General features: G+C 43.0%; 1 long non-coding RNA gene across 1 annotated transcript; it reads right to left on the bottom strand.

Moving 5' to 3' along the window:
* Positions 1-300: 300 nt before the first annotated feature.
* LOC133136585 (uncharacterized) lies at positions 301-2,912 on the bottom strand. The gene is made up of 3 exons (XR_009709545.1): positions 2,835-2,912; positions 2,075-2,176; positions 301-351 (listed from the first exon to the last, which is right to left on the bottom strand). It is a non-coding gene; the product is annotated as an uncharacterized LOC133136585 (long non-coding RNA).
* Positions 2,913-15,562: the final 12,650 nt, after the last annotated feature.

Here is a 15,562-nt window from a genome sequence, read left to right as displayed (position 1 = left end):
ATCGGACAGCCAAAACTCGCCGGGACATTCAGAAGCACCCCAGACACTCAGCAGGTGGTTTTTACAGTTTCAGTGGGAAGCGAATTGGGCACACCTTCCTCCGATCTTCCATGAACTGAAATGAGGAAAAAATAGATCTGTTAACGAACAACAAAGCCTGTTCTGTACCTGAAGAATAAACATTCACAAGGAACACAGTTTTGGATATTTCTGTTGGTGATCGTCTGCAAAACCACTGTGAGTAGTGTGCCAGGAGAGCTGGTGTACCTGATTTAGTTGCAGTTGCGCAGCGCAGTGAATGTCGAGGCCGGACTCAATCCCTTTATTGCAAACAGCACAGTTGATTTTTGGCTTTAGGAAAAGGGATAAACAACCAATTCGTTGATGAGGTCGTGCAGTAGAAAGTCTGAATGAATTAAAAGGTGTATTCGCACCTCTTCAAGCTACACATTTCTCTGTCCATCCCTACCTCCCTGTAAAGCTTAATTGTTGTCTTTACCTGCGATATTTACTTGTGTATTATGATGTTTTATTTGGCTAGGTAAGCATTGTTTGGATAGGTAAGCGGTTCATACATTGTCCATACATTTGCGTGTTGCAGTACTATGATTTAAAAATAAAAAAATTAATTAATTGATCAAATAGACCCTGGTCCTTATCTTTGTTGTGCAGGTAGCAGTTGAAATTGCACTTCCCTCTAGGGTCTTTCAGTGCACTTATCCTTGGGGATGGGTATGCACTTCGCACTTTGTTGTACGTCGCTCTGGATAAGAGCGTCTGCCAAATGCCATTAATGTAATGTAATGTAGATTATTGAACTGACGCATTCATCAAAACTAGACAATTATACTGCAAGTGGCCAATGAGCTGCAGCTGGAGCTGCAACTTCTCTACTAACCAAATTGCACAGCCTTTTGCATTTCGACTTTATTTCAGTTTAAAGGTACAATAGGTAGGGTTTTTGTGTTAAAACATTGTTACAAGCCCATTGTGAATGTCTTCCTATCATTGTCACTACTGTTGACGGCCCGACACTCTGTACCATAACATTGTATAACTGTACAATAATTCAAGCTCATTGGTTGGAAATTGCTTCTAATTGCCACAGCCAATGGTGTTTCAACTTCAGCGCATTTACAGAGAAGGGTGAGGGATGAACAGTGTTGTGGTTTGAGCGTATTTGTTGCTGCTATTCTATTGACTGTTAGAAGTCCAAAATGACCGATTGTACCTTTAAGTCACAAATTGTACAAACCCAGTGATTTAGCATTATGCAGTCTGCACTTGATTACATACTCCTGTTCAAGAAATCCATGCATCACCAGGACATAAAATTGCCCCATCAATTTAAGTAAACACTTTGTTTTGTACACATAACCTCAGAGTAATGTGACCGTATAAATGAAAGAAGTTATAAATGTTAAGTCAGCCTTCATTATGTGAATGACCCCTACATCAGTGTCATTTGCTGTTCCGGCACTTAAAATCTACAGAGAAGATAATCTGTGTAAGGTTTTTCCAAAGTTAGTGGCCTGTTTAGATGAAATAGCAGGTACTGCCCAACACTGTTCCTGGAGTTCTACTGTCCTGCAGATTTTGAGTTTAACCCAATTTTGGCATACCTGATTCTACTAATTGGCAGCTCAATAAGATCCCTAGCTGTTGAATGAGGTGTGTTTTGTTAGGGTTGGAGTGAAAACATACAGGAGGGTAGATCTCCAGGAACAGGGTTGGGTGAATTAAGGGTGTCACTTAAGCCTTCGGCACACAAACATTCCATATCACAGTTATGTAAATCCTTCTGTATTTGGTTCCATCGATGTACCGAAGGGTCAGAGGTATACCTTGGCACTGCCAGGTGTACTACAATGCCCTGTGGCTCCAGTACCACACCTGGTACCTGTAAAGTGTTTTTTTATAGCAACGCTGTTGTGGGGTTATTCCTGTAGCACAGTGGCCCTCATTCCTGGCACTCACTCTTGGACCCTATTTTTCTTTGATTGCTAACATTTGAACCCTTAAATTCTTGCTGTTCTGGATTCTGTTGTTTTGACCCCCGTCCAGTACAACTTACCCTTCGGTCCATAAATGGGCAGTCATCTCGATGTGTGGTCTTTTCTGTTTTTGTGCAGGTGGTGACTTTCAAGTGAAGCTCAATGTAAAATGGATCAGATTTCTAGGCCATAGTAAAATACATATATAACAAGGTTGACAAAACGATAACACAAAATTACATTTAGTTTGCAGTTGAAAAAAATTAGTGAACGATGACCTTCCCTTTGCAGTGCCAGGAAGGTTACTGATTTGCAAATGGTCAACAAAATGTTTGCGTTTCTCTGAATCCATGACAGGCAAAAGCAATGTTAGAATTCTACTTGCACAAAGCCATGACAGAGCTGATACATGTTTTTCTGGGGGGTTTTGATCTGTTCACTTTGCATAATTTTTTCAAAGTTACAGTATGGAGCCCGGAAAATAATTTTTACATTTTTACAGCTCACTGTCAAGAATTTAACCATTTCCAAATCTCTGCTCAAATTATGCAATTTCAATATATTTTGGACAGATGATTGGTTGAAAGTGCAATCTGAAAATGGAAATTATGTAGCTGTATATGAATGTTTTTAGCGTGGTGTAACAGTTAGAAAAACACTTGATATATTCTGTAAATAAAGTATGATAAACACCAGGACTTTAAAAGGAAAACACAAAATATTTACACTCTAAACACTCAATATGAAATCTTAATCGCTTTCAGATTAACAAGGCACTTTAACAGAGATCAGCACCACAAAGCTTACTTTAACAGAGAGATTAAGACCAGAAATCCATACCTCTGAATCAGGAAGGAAGCCAAGGAAATTAACATGCTTTGAGGATTTTTCATTGCAGTGTTGAATTGCCTTGTCAACAGCGTCTTTGAGTATACCAGTGAGCGTGTGATAATCCTGCTGACCCTCAGTAGAGATCAGCAGAGCTCCAGCGATGAGCAGCAGGATGAGCAGTGAGCGACACATCTTCCTCTCAGTGTTGGACTGGTCACTCTGCTTTGTGTCTCAAATGTCTATTTCAAGTGCGTCCGTCTCTCGGATGTCCAGTGTTTAGATTGTGGTAATTTTGTTCAAGGTCCATACAAAATTGTGTTTTCACTAAAAGGAATGTAGGACATGGGTCCTGGAGCAATACCCCTTGTTGATTATTAATGCTTACAGCCACTGACAGATACTCTAGTGGGGGAGTGGTTAGGGGTCGGGTTAACCAGAGACTCTTCACGTCCTTTAGGTTTGCCAGCCCGATACGTGAATCTTTGCAAATGTTTGAGAGCCGTTTTCTCAGGAAAGTGTTATATGTACCAACATTCAACTTCATATACTTTCAGATTGCAGTGTATGACACATCATTTGAATGCTGAGAATCTGTACTTTCATAAACTAACTGTGCTACTTGTGAAATTTCTCCAGTTTTTCAATCCGGTGATGTAAATTAGTGTCTAATTACAGACCCATCAGCACTTTGCATGTTCTTTCAAAGGTGCTGGATTTATTGTTACCATACAACAAAACTACTACCTTGAAAGTAAACATCTTCTAAACTATTTCCAATTTGGATTCCTGACAGAAACACTTCATTTTATCTGCCACATTTCTCTTCACTGAACACATCTGTACAGCTCTTAACAATGGTCAAATGACCAGAGCCATATTCATAGACTTCAGGAAAGCTTTGGACACTGTGAATCACACACTCCTTATGTCAAAACTACAACATTTTAACATATCATCTGCTGCTACCACTTTCATTTAATCATACCTTCAAAATAGATCCCAGTCTGTAAACATATACAAAACTCACTCAAATGCATCCCTCTGCATAGTCCCACAAGGGTCTATATTAGGGCCCTTGCTTTTTCTTTGATATATTAATCATCTCCCAGAGGCTTGCCCACACTCACCCTGCCTTCTGTATGCTGATAATACATCTATACACACATCTGATGAGACCCCAACACAAATCACTACAAAACAGTGACATGAACACCCTCCACTCCTGGCTCAAACATAATCATCTGAATTTAAAGGTGAATAAAACAAAATGCATATTTTTGCACTAGCACACCACACCAGCAGTTCTCTGATCCTGATCTCATCACCATAGCAAATGAAGCCCTTGCAGTTACTCAGCAGTACAAATATCTAGGCCTTACTCTGCTTTTAAACTTTTAAACCACATATTAAGAAGCTGACAAAATAACCTGATCAAACAAACATTATTTTCAAGAAAATGTGGCCTTATCTTTTACTTTCAGCCTCATATACCTAGTTAAACTCATTCTTTCTTTCTTCTGTTGCTTACTGCCTATCAGTTTGACCATAAACTACAAATGATACTCTGGATCACATTATTTGTCCATAAAATACACACATCAGCAACACCACAGGCACATCATTGTATAGTACTGCAGAACACAAACTCCCTTCATTTTGAAAACAATTGCATATTATCCATAACCCAGCAAAATAACAATTATGGCAATAAATTCTTCATTCTTCAATCAGGGACTTCCATCTGGGACTTCCTCCTGTTATCCACCAGGATCCATCCATACATCTAAATCCATACATACTTTCAAATGTTAAAATATTCACATCTCTTACCAAACCAATCATGTAACCACCAATCATGTCCCTCCATCAATTCACATAATATACATATATTATTTTCCTTTTCTCTGTATTTTCTTCATCCTCTTTCTATACATACTTCCTGTCAGTTTACACTTTACTCTCTCCCTTTTATTCTTTTGCTATAACTCTTCTCCTTTTCTTATTCTTCACATTTTCCTTTTCTTCAGTCTGCAGGCCAGAACCCACTGAAAAACAGATTGTCTGAGTTTTGAGGTTTGTTCTTTCCAAGCATTGAGGAGAGTGCATTGGATAACCATGCCAAGTACCTCTCTCTGTTTTTCTGATTCTCTGTAGATGTTCTGGGTTTTGCATACACTTACTACTTATTTTTATTTCTTGTTGATGTTTGTTTGTTAACAATAACTAGATCTTACTATTAAGCTGAAAGCCATCTAAGGATCAAAGCCAAAAATAGCAAATGTGATCAGTTAATAATATTTTTTGTACCCATTGCCAAACCTGTGACAGTCCATTTCCATCTGTTTCTACTGAATTGACAATTCTATGGCTTTTCCCATGCTGATAGATGACAAAGGGATTGTGCATTATTTTTACCTGATTTTTATATTCTAGAGGAATAGAAAGTGATAGAATGACACTAGGACAGGACATCAGCAGGACATTTACCTCAGTGAGTGGTCATGTAAGAAACCCTTGCATTTGGATAGTGTTTCTCTTCCATAAGAAAATGAGCATGATTTGGGACTCTGGAGTATTGATGGAGGAATGCTAATTTGTGCAAATTTGAGGCTCCAACACAGTCAAACCAATTTTCCTGTACAGAACAGACATGCTTCACCAATCATTGTTTGAAGCTCTCACAAAAGAGGAACAGTGTTTAATCATTGTGTATAAGCCGAGAGTACATTCATTAAAGGCAAAAAAGGGAATGCGTATTATTTCAGACAGCATTGAACCATCACAGAGCCATCACGGAGCCAGAGGTTCAGGGGGGGCGCCCAAAACTAATATACTTCCGGGGAAGTAGCTTGGGCAGTTCTTTTTCCGATCTTCATCATTCTGAAATGATATAAATTTTTTTAAAAAGAAGTATTTTAAAGAACAACAATGCCTGTTCTGTATATGATGATTAAATATTCACAAGGAATACAGTTTCAGATGTTTCTACTGTTGATGGTCTGCGTATGAGACTGTGTAGTGTGCCAGGAGAGCTGGTGTACCTGATTTAGTTGCAGGTGCGGAACGCAGTGAACGTAGAGGCTGGACTCAGTCCCTTTATTGCAAACAGCGCAGTTGATAAGTGGCTTTAAGAGAAAGAAAGACAAGCAATACATTTAAGGGTAGTGGAAGGCCTGTAAGTTGCTGATGAGCTAGGACAGGAGATTTGGGACAGCAACAGTTATTATTAATGAAATGGCACAGCCTCCTGAACTGTATGTGGATGTGATTTATTTCAGACAGCTCACAATGAATTAAGCTACAGTACTGTGCAAAAGTTTTAGGCACTTGTATAACATTCTGTACAGATGAGATTCTTTCAAAAATAATTCAATGTAAGGTCCTAAATAAACGTACTATACATTTTACATTACATTTGAGCAATTTGGCAGAATAGTTAAAAACTGAATCAAATCAATATTTTTTGTGACCACCCTTTGGCATTAAATCTGCATCACTTCTCTGAGATAGCCAACGCTGTCCTGCAGTTCCATAAGACAATCAGCAGGGAGGTTGTTCCAAGCATGTTGGAGAACTTGCCACAGTTCTTCTGCAGACTTTGGTTGGCTCCTTGCTTCTGATCTCAGACAGCCTTGATCAAGTTTTTATGTAAAAAGTAGTCAATTGCTAAAAGTAATGTTAATTTTTTTAATTAAATACAAAAATGTCTCTGTAAAATTACATCTTTCGGGAAATGAATATTTGGAAATCTCAAATGTGTTATTTGATCCTAACATACACAAAAACAATTAGCATATATATAATAAAGTCTAGGGTGCCTAAGACTTCTGCACAGTACTGTATATGTATTGATATTGAATGCAAATGTTTCCGTCAGCTCTGTCTCTCATCACTCCCTGTTGTAAGCCTGCCAAAACAGGGAGTGGCGACAACCCCCCCCCCCTCATGGGGATCTTGAGAAGCAGAGCTTACCAGTGGATGCTGGGGTGGGGGTGGAGTCACAAATTGTACAAACCCCTTGGTGCAGCTTTATACAGACAGTGAGCTCTTTATTAGGTAGACCTGTACACCAGCTTGTTAATGCAAATATTTAATCAGCCAATCATGTGGCAGCAACTAAATGCATGAAAGCATGCAGACATCATCAAGAGGTTCAGCTTTTTTTCAGACCAAATGTCAGAATGGGGAAGAAATGTGATCTAAGTGACTTTGACCGTGGAATGATTGTTGGTGCCAGAAAGTGCTGATCTCCTGGGATCAAGCACAACAGTCTCTAGAGTTTGCAGAGAATGGTGCTAAAAACAAAACATCCAGTGAGCAGCAGTTCTGTGGGCAGAAATGCCTTGTTAATGAGAGAGGTCAATGAAGAAGGGCCAGACTGGTCAAAGCTGACAGGAAGGTGACAGTAACACAGTAGCACACATTACAGCAGTGGTATGCAGAAGAGCATCTTTGAACACACAACGCATCCCACCTCTAAGTGGATTGGCTACAGCAGCAGAAGACCAATAAATAAGTCTAATAAATGCCTTATAAAGCGCTCAGTGAGTGTACAATCTGCACATGCTTATAGATGCTGGAGTCAATGCTGGAGTTACCAGGTTACGAAATATTGCTCCGTCAATTTTCTCAGTGAAAACTCCAGGAGATCAGCCATTTCTGAGATACCCAAACCACCCTGTCTGGCACCAGCAATCATTCCACCGTCAAAGTCACTTCAATCACTTCAAATTCTGACATTTGGTCTGAAAAACAGCTGAACCTCTTGACCACGTCTGCATGATTTTATGCATTTAGTTGTTGCCACATGATTGGCTGATTAAACTAACAGGCTGGCGTACAGGTCTACCTAATAACATGGTAACTGAATGTATATACTTTAAGACGCGTTTGTATGGTTATGAGGAATTGTGATACAATATTAGGCAATACTCAAAAGTGAACCCTATCACTCTTTGATTGTTATTCTTGGACATTTGAATTCTTGCTGTGTGGCTTCTGGTGGTTTGATGGTTGGCATTTATATCGCGCCTGTACAATTGATGCTTCTCATTCAGCCATTCATACAAACACTCACGCACCGACGGCGATTGGCTGCCATGCAAGGCACCAACCAGCTCATCAGGAGCATTTAGGGGTTAGGTGTCTTGCTCAGGGACACTTCGACAAAGCCCGGGTGGGGGATCGAACCGGCTACCCTCCGGCTGCCAGACGACTGCTCTTACTGCCTGAGCCATGCCGTTTGAGCCCAATCCAGTACAACTTACCCTTCGGTCCATAAATGGGCAGTCATCTCGTTGTGTGGTCTTTTCTGTTTTTGTGCAGGTGGTGACTTTCAAGTGAAGCTCAATGTAAAATGGATCAGATCTCTAGACCATGAATAAAGAACACATAACAAGGTTTACAAAAAGATGAGACAGTTACATTGTGTCAGCAGTTGGCAAAAATCTGTACACAAGAAATAGAATGTCACTTTACTGTGCCAGCAGGGCTACTGATTTGCAAATAGTTCCTGGGGCGCCCCCAGTCTCATTTCGGACAAATCCCTTATTACTTATAGTCTTTCCGTAAACCTTGCGTTCATGCTTTCTCTCTCTCCCTTGCTTCCCTAATTGTTTAATGTGTCTACTTATTAATCTACTTATTAATCTACTAACGTTAGATCAGGATTGGGTAATACTAACATTCTAACCATGTGTTCATGTTTCCCTTATGTTTCTTGTGCATGTCATTGACTAATTTACTAACACTAGGGCAGGATAGGTTTATTACTAACGATTACTAATTATCCTGTTCGATCCTCCACACCTGCTACTCTCAAGCTAATTGTCTGCACCTGTCTACACCTGCATATAAGCTCAGTGTTCATGTCATGTCTTTGCAGAATTGTTGCCTCCTGTTTGTCAGTGCACTGTTGAGTGGGTTTCCAAGCCATTGATTACCTGTTACGATCCAAGCCTGTTTACTGACCGAAGTCATTGATTTCTGTTTTGTTGACCATTGCCTGCCTGTACCACAAACTCTTGCCTGCTGTCTTTGTGCTTTTTCCCCGCGGAGCGGACTTCGGTCTTAACTCTTGCACCGCCTTCGACCCCGAGCCTGCTTACTGTCCGTCTGCACTACTGCCCCGCTGACAGCTTTCCTGGTGACTGGACTTTTTGCATGGTGTACCGATTTCGAGACTGCCTTCTCCCATGGTACTGTACTTTGATTTTGGCTGGATTTTATGTATGAACTTTGCTTGTTTTCGACTACGCTCATTGGACAATCCCTTAATAAAGTCCTGATGGGACTTCATCACATCTGTGTCTGAATCGTGCATTTTGGGTCCTACCCCCACACACCCGTCTCAATTGTTTTAGAAGAATCTTTCAGATTAAAGGTACAATAGGTAATTTCGGACTTCTAATGGTCAAGAGAGGAATAGCAGCAACAAACCCCTTCAAACCACATCACTGTTTCTCCCTCTCCCTTCTCTGCAAAGGTGCTGATGTTGCCTGTGACAATTAGAACCAATTTTCAACCAATGAGCTTGAATTATAGTACAGTTATACAATGTTTTGGTACGGAGTGTCAGGCCATCAATTGTATATTTTGAAACCCAAATTAAAGGACTAAACACAGGCTGATGGTGAGTCAACATGTGAGTGAGCCTTTTTCAACAATAGGAAGTTGAGACAAATCTTACCTATTACCTTTTAAGAAGCTGAAAAAAAGAATTTGTACTGTTCACTCTGAATAACCAGTCTTCCTTTACATTTCTGCAGAAGTATTCTATACATTTAGCAGTGCATGAAGGCTTGACTTGGTTTGACAGTTTAACTCCCTTTCTTTTTCAAAACACAAGTGAACTCTGACCTATTGGCTGACGTTATTGTCAATCAGGACCTGAATAACAGTCATATAAATGAACAGGACATTAAAGGAAAACAATATTTGAAAAATACCAAAATAGAAGTCTGCACTAAACCTACTCTTGGAATTGGCAAGGTAGTTACAGCACTTTAGTAGAAAGATTAACACGCAAAGCTTATTCTGTCCATACCTCGGTATTACGAAGGAAGCCAAGGAAATTGAGATGCTTTGAGGATCTTTCATTGCAGTATTGAATTGCCTTGTCAACAGCGTCCTTGTATATACCAGTGAGAGTGTGATAATCCTGCTGACCCTCAGTAGAGATCAGCAGAGCTCCAGCGATGAGCAGCAGGAAGAGCAATGAGCGACACATCTTCCTCTCAGTGTTGGACTAGTCACTCTGGTGTGGGGCCCTGCAGTATCTTTCCTAAAGGGTAAACATTAATCCACCTCCTGACACTGACTGTGGTGTCTCTCAGAGTTGCCTGTACCATGAGGGGTCCGAATCTGTATGGTGTTTCATACAAGAACCCTATCTCCTATCTAGTTGAAGGGTTCTTTAGCAGGTAAAATTGTTCTTTGTCTGGTTGTTTTCACACTTCATACCCTTGATAGAGGGCTCCATGAAGAAGTTCTAACAGCCAAATAGCCCTTTTTTTCTAAGATACATCAATAGTATATTGATTGTGTGAATTTACAACCTGGTTGTGTGATCAGCTTTCTGTTCCTGGTCAAGGTATGAACATTTTTGTTGATGTAAGGCTATGCTAGTGTGCCATATTTTCTTGTTTTTATTTCCACTCAGTAAGCACTTTATGTATTTATTAGGCTTATTTTTTAGACTTAAGTCTTCTGCTCCTGTAGCCTGTCCACCTAGTGGTCGACATGTTGTGTGTTCAGAGATGCTCTTCTGCATAACACTGTTGTAATTTGTGGTTATTTCTGGTACTGTCACCTTCCTGTCTGGCCATTCTCCTCGGACCTCTCTTATTAACAAGAGTGTGTTTCTGCCCACAGAACTGCTGCTCACTGGATGTTTGCACCATTCCCCGGCAAACTATACAGACTGCCGTGCATGAAAATTCCAGGAGATCAGCAGTTTCTGAGATACTCAAACCACCCTGTCTGGCACCAACAATCATTCCACAATCAAAGTCTCTTAGATCACATTCTTCCCCCGTTTTTATGATTGATGTGAACATTAGCTGAAGCTCCTGACCCATATCTGCATGATTTTATGCATTGCACCGCTGCCACACGATTGGCTGATTAGAGGAGCACCTGAATAAGTCTCTGTGCAGGTGTTCCTAATAAAGTGCTCAGTGAGCGTATTTCTAAGCAAATTGTATGCTGGGTTAAGCTAATTGTATTCTAGCTTAAACCAGCCTATGCCGGTCAAGCTGGTTTAAGATGTGTATCCGAAACTTTTTGCTGGTTTGACCAGCTTCCACCAATCATTGTGAAAAGCATTTAATCACTGAAAATGAGCAGCCCTAGTAGAGTACATTCAGGCAAAGGGAAGGTAGCACAGTATTTCAGATGACATTAAACCACCACAGAGCCATCATGGTTCTAGAGGTTCAGGAGGTCCTGGAGGTCCTGTGGGTGGTCCTTGAGGGGTTATTTCTGGTGGCAGTGCTGAAATTTCTGGTCTGGGTGCTGTCGGTTCAGCAGCTAGTACTTTGTGTCCAATGCACTCATTTTTCTGAAATTCTTCAAACTGAAAAAAAATAAAAATAAAAAAGGTTAGCTATAGAACTACAGGGCCTGATGAGACCGAATAGTGTGCCAGGAGAGCTGGTGTACCTGCTTTACTTTCTGTTGCGGAGCGCAGTTGATGAAGAGGCCGATCCGTTGGTTGTTGCAAACAGCGCAGTTGATACGTGGCTTTAGGAAAACGAAAGAAACACCCAATTAGTGGAAGGGGTAGTGGAAGTCGCTGATGAGCTGGGACAGGAGATTTGGGACAGTAACTTCATTACAGCTTTTTGAGGGTGGACATGCTTTAGCTCTGCTTGCCCGTTTGTCTTCAATGTTGGAGTCACAATTTGTACAAATCCTCTGGTGAAGCATGATGCAATCTAAACTCTCTTGCAGACTGCAGTTGCACAAAACCCACCAACACTCATCAGGTTATGAAATATCGCTTCATCAATGTCAGTGTTAAATGAAACACTTAACTCCAGAGTAACACTTTATTTAAGGGGTGGCCTGTAGCGTAGTGGTTAAGGTAAATGACTGGGACACGCAAGGTCGGTGGTTCTTATCCCGGTGTAGCCACAATAAGATCCGCACAGCCGCACAGCCGTTGGGCCCTTGAGCAAGGCCCTTAACCCTGCACTGCTCCAGGGGAGGATTGTCTCCTGCTTAGTCTAATCAACTGTATGTCGCTCTTGATAAGAGCGTCTGCCAAATGCCAATAATGTAATGTAATTTTGTACACATAACTTCAGAGTAATGTGTATAAGTGACAGGTGTAGGATAAAAACATGCTATGTAAGAAATATGACTTTGTGTATAATCAACCTTAATTATGAGAATGACCTCACTATCAGTGTCCAATTCTTTTCCTATCCTTGTCTGTTTGGATGAAATGGTTGGCTACCCATTCAGTGACTCGGCGAGTTGTTTAGGGTGAATCCACTTCAGTGTTTTACTCTGCTTTCAGCATCCAAACATTCTACAACATCACAGATACTGTATGTAAATACTTCTGTGTTTGGTTCCATATTCACAAGGCCTTAAAGCAGGGGTGTCAAACTCCAGTCCAAAAGGAGGGCCATATTGTCTGCTGGTATTTGTGGTTTCCTTTCAATCAGCAGCCAATTAAGGCCTTGAGAACAAGGTGTGTGGACTCTTTAGCCAATGAAAGACTAAAAATTTGCATCTCTCGTGCTGCAGCACCCCAGGACTGGAGTTTGACACCCCTACCTTAGAGGTATGCTTGGGCACTGCCAGGTGCCTGTTGCTCTCAATACCACACTCACTACCTGTAAAGCGTTACGAGCGTAGCCCTTGAAATGGCCACTGGGTATGGATGTTGATGAATTCTGTCTGGTCTAGAGTCAAGTGAAGTGGGAGTGTGCAGCTACATTCCCATGGGGCAACAATATCTGTAAGGGTCTGTGGCTTCCTTTCAATCCTCCTATAATTAAGGCTTTGAGGTGCAAGGTGTGGGTTAATTCACCAATTAACGCTGTACATGCAACATGCTGAGTGCTGAGAACTCCCCAAAAGCCAGAGAACACTGCTGCCCTCCAGGACTGGATGTTTGACACCTGTGATGTGGGCAATATTCAAAAGTGTTTGATTGTTGGCATTAGACCATGTGGATTCTTGCTGCGTACCTTCTGTTGGTTTTTCATTCCAACTTACCCTTCGCTCCATGAACTGGCAGTCATCTCGATGTTTGGGGTTTTTTTCAAGTGAAGCCCGATGTAAAATGGATCAGGTCTCTAGACCATGCATGGAAAAAAAAAACACATACCGTCTAAGGTTTAGAAAAGGATCAATTATATTGTGTCAGCAGCTGACAAAAAACTGTCAACGAGAAATAGAATTTCACTTCACTTCACTTTGTCTTAGGTAACTTAAATAGCTGTGGAATTTATCAGTAGATTAGCTTTGATTTGGTATTGCTTGTGAGCAATTGTAGGCCATTTAAATAGGCGTGTCAGAGCGACGCTAGCGTCGCTCCGTCCCCGTTTGTGATGTTATGTTTCTCCCCATCCCAGTCTGCTCTCTCCCTCGAAGACCCCCTCTGCGACGTGAGCCTCCACGGCGTCGGAACCCCTCAAACCTCAGCTATCCCCCGCTGACCCCCTGTGAGGACTTTGCTGTCACAGGGGGACTATGGAACTGCCAGTCTGCCACTCGGAAGGCTGACTTCATCCCTGCGTATGCCTCCCTCCAGTCCCTACAATTCCTTGCCCTAACTGAGACCTGGATCACACCTGACAACACCGCCACTCCCGCTGCCCTCTCATCCTCCTTCTCCTTCTCGCACACTCCCCGGCCTTCCGGCCGTGGCGGTGGTACTGGTCTTTTAATTTCCCCCTCGTGGAAATTCTCTGTTCTCCCCCTCTCTGACCTGTCCATATCCACTTTTGAATTCCATTCTGTTGCAGTATCCTACCCTACTAACCTTTTCATTGCAGTTATCTACCGTCCTCCAGGGCCCCTGGGAAACTTCCTTGATGAGCTAGACACCCTTCTCAGCTCCTTCCCTGAGGATGGCACCCCACTGATTCTCCTTGGAGACTTCAACATCCACCTAGAAGCCTCCCAGTCTGCTGCCTTCCTACCGCTAATCCACTCCTTCGGCCTCTCCCTGCAACACTCTCCTCCAACCCACAAGGCGGGCAATGTCCTAGACCTTGTCTTTGTAAGGAACTGCTCATGCTCCAATTTCACGGTTACCCCTCTGCATACATCTGATCACCACTTCATCTCATTCTCCCTCCCTCTTCCTCCCCATCCTCCTCCCCCTCCTCCCTCCCACACTTCCTCAGCCCGCCGTAACCTCCGCTCCCTCTCACCCTCTTCCTTTGCCAGCACCGTCACCGCCTCACTCCCCCCTCTCGAATCCTTCTCCAAACTCCCCGCTGACTCTGCATCTGCCACCCTCCTTTCATCTCTCTCCTCCGCCTTTGACTCTCTCTGTCCCCCTGTCTCAAAGCCACCTCGCACATCCCCTCCCAGTCCTTGGATATCTGACACCCTCCGTACCTCCAGGGCCAGCCTCCGCGCAGCGGAGAGGAAGTGGGGGAAATCCAGAGACGCTTCCGACCTCATGACTTACCAGTCTCTCCTGGCGGCATTCTCTTCCGATGTCACTGCCGCCAAAGCAAAATACTATCAAACGCAAATTCAGAACTCTGCTTCTAACCCCCGGAAACTTTTCTCCATTTTCTCCTCTCTCCTCAACGCACCGCCTCCTCCTCCTCAGTCCTCCTTCGCTGCTGATGACTTTGCTGATTTCTTCGATGAGAAGGTCGCAGTCATCCGCAGATCCTTTACAACCGCCGCCCCCCTCACTGTGCCCTTCCCCCCCTCTAGGCCCATCCCTTCCTTTTCCACTTTCTCCCCCCTTACAGACTCTGATGTTTCTCAACTCCTGCTCTGCCACCGCCCTACAACCTGTGCCCTTGACCCTATCCCCTCTTCTCTTCTCCAAACTATCACACCTGACATTCTCCCATTTGTCACCTCCCTTGTCAACTCCTCCCTGTCTTCCGGCTGTTTTCCGGCATCCTCCAAGAGGGCCCACATCACTCCGCTGCTAAAAAAGCCTACCCTGGATCCCTCCATCATCCAGAACTACCGCCCGGTATCTCTTCTTCCTTTCCTTTCTAAAACTATAGAACGAGCCGCTTCTACTCAACTTTCTTCCTTCTTTTCTAACAACAACCTGCTAGACCCCCATCAGTCTGGCTTCAGATCGGGCCACTCGACAGAGACTGCGCTCCTCTCCGTCAGTGAGTCACTTCATGCCGCACGAGCAGCCTCCCTCTCCTCTGTCCTCATTCTTCTAGATCTCTCTGCTGCCTTCGACACTGTGGATCACTCCATCCTCCTGTCTGCCCTGTCAGCAACGGGCATCTGTGGCACAGCCCTGGACTGGATTGAGTCCTACCTCTCTGGTCGCTCCTTCCAGGTTGCCTGGGCTGGTTCGGTATCGACACCTCGGCCCCTCGCCACAGGAGTTCCCCAGGGCTCAGTCCTTGGCCCGCTTCTTTTTTCTCTCTACACTCGCTCCCTTGGCCCTGTGATCACTGCACATGGGCTATCCTACCACTGCTATGCGGACGATACCCAACTCTTCGTCTCGTTCCCGCCGTCTGATACGCAGGTTTCAGCCCGTATCTCTGCTTGCCTGAGGG

The sequence above is a fragment of the Conger conger genome, chromosome 9 (assembly GCF_963514075.1).
Source record: "Conger conger chromosome 9, fConCon1.1, whole genome shotgun sequence".
Classification (NCBI taxonomy): Eukaryota; Metazoa; Chordata; class Actinopteri; order Anguilliformes; family Congridae; genus Conger; species Conger conger.
Note: the sequence above shows the minus strand (reverse complement) of the source record. Positions and strands in the feature narration are given on the sequence as shown.